The sequence below is a fragment of the Fukomys damarensis genome, unplaced genomic scaffold (assembly GCF_012274545.1).
Source record: "Fukomys damarensis isolate Sample0158 unplaced genomic scaffold, DMR_v1.0_HiC HiC_scaffold_9, whole genome shotgun sequence".
NCBI lineage: Eukaryota > Metazoa > Chordata > Mammalia > Rodentia > Bathyergidae > Fukomys > Fukomys damarensis.
This window is the reverse complement of record NW_022900921.1, coordinates 38,781,929-38,783,697: the sequence shown is the minus strand read 5'-3', so window position 1 is coordinate 38,783,697 and position 1,769 is coordinate 38,781,929. Positions and strand designations below refer to the sequence as shown.

Here is a 1,769-nt window from a genome sequence, read left to right as displayed (position 1 = left end):
TCTAAGGAATCTTTGAATCATCAAAGACAGAAATGTTCAATTCCATTTGTGTCTATTTGGTTATATTTTTTTCCCTCATCAGTAGGGCCTTGTGTAGTATCTAAAGGAAAAGATTTTACAGGTAATTTGTTTAAGTGCATGGTCATGCAAGAGTCTATGGTCCTTTATATTTTAAAGATTTTTTTTGTTTCATTGTAGAACTGTATAATTTTGTTCTTTACAATGTGTCTTCCTTCTTTCAGTTTATTTCAATTTTGTTAAAGTTATATTCTTTATAATAAAAATATTTCCATGAAACAGATTATATCACTCAAATAAAGGGCAAAAACGAAGAATAAGACAGCCAGTGAGTTCATTCTATCATTTAACACATCAAGGTTATTTCTCAAAATAACCTAAGACCTCAGACTCCTGGCAGATCATACAAATTTTCTTGGAGATTCTACTTTATCCGATAATTAAGAAAATTAATGAATTTGAATTTCAAAGGAGAACCTTTAAATGTCAATGGGCAACAGGAAGTTAGTTATTAATTAGCTAATTATCTTGTTATAAGAAATGGAAGAATCTTGACAAGTAGTTGAAATCAACTCCTACCAGTAAAAAAAAAAAAAAAAGTTTAATTAACACTTTGTGTTCTATGTTCTTTTTCTGCATTATTTTGTTGTCAATATTAAAGTATAATTTAAATTTTACTTTGATAAATCAAGAAATATAAAATATCTTGATTATTATATTATACATATAGTAAATAGGCCACATTTATATCCAGTTCTGAAAACCCTTTTTAAAACTCTTTCAAAGTTAAGTTTCATATTTTGGAAGAAAAGACTGTTCACAGATAGCTATTTGTTGTTTATTTTCAGTGCAGAGTATTTAAGTGAAAAGAAACACAAAAAAATAGAATGCAAGTATCCAAAATTTAGCAGAGCAGGAAAAGTAGTTTAGGAAAGAAAAGCATAATTAAAAGTAAATAATAATTTCAAAAGATTCCATATAGAGTTACAAGCAAAACAACTTTTAAAATTCCACAAAGAAAGTAAAAACATTCAAAAGCCATACATATTTAAAATTATCCTATTCAAAAATTTTAATAAAATAATTTCTCAGTAGAAAAACACTTCAATTTAAAATTATTGAAAGAAAAAGAACAATGAGCAGAATTTTATCTTGGAATAAAAAGCCACTCACCAAAACTATAATACAGATAAAAATCTAAATTCTGAACTCTCAAAACAAGGTAATTTCAAGAAAATGATAAAAGTAATCAAAGAAGACAATGAGTTAGAAAAATTTGTAAATAAGGTGATAAAAATTGAAAATTAATGGGAATAAATAAAAATAAATGTAAAATGCAAGACAATTCAGAAGATCAAAGAAGCACAAAAATGCATAAAAATATGGTGAAAAAGAGGAAAATTTGAGAATGAAAAAGAAATGCAAAACCAATATGAATAAGAACAATGACACAAAGTAACAATTATATAGATTACAAATAAAGATCTACATGGAACAGGAGCCTCTCAAAAAGTAAATGTACGCCATAGTACCAAACAGCCTTAAAAATAATAGATTCTTTCTGAAATTAAACAAGAAGAGAATATCTAAAACCATATATATTCAGAGTATACCATATACAAGAAATATCTAAACCATAATTATTAAAATTCAAGGGCCAGGGATTTAGCTCAGTGGTTCGGTGGCCTGCCTTGCAAGCACAAGGACCCGAGTTCAATCCCCGGTACAAAAAAAAAAAAAAAAAAAAAAAA

General features: G+C 26.9%; 1 protein-coding gene across 1 annotated transcript in view; it reads right to left on the bottom strand.

Annotated features, from left to right (window-relative positions):
• The window catches only part of Prr16 (proline rich 16), a 144,961-nt gene that overhangs the window by 22,648 nt on the left and 120,544 nt on the right, over window positions 1–1,769 (bottom strand). The gene's annotated exons all lie outside the window — the stretch shown is intronic.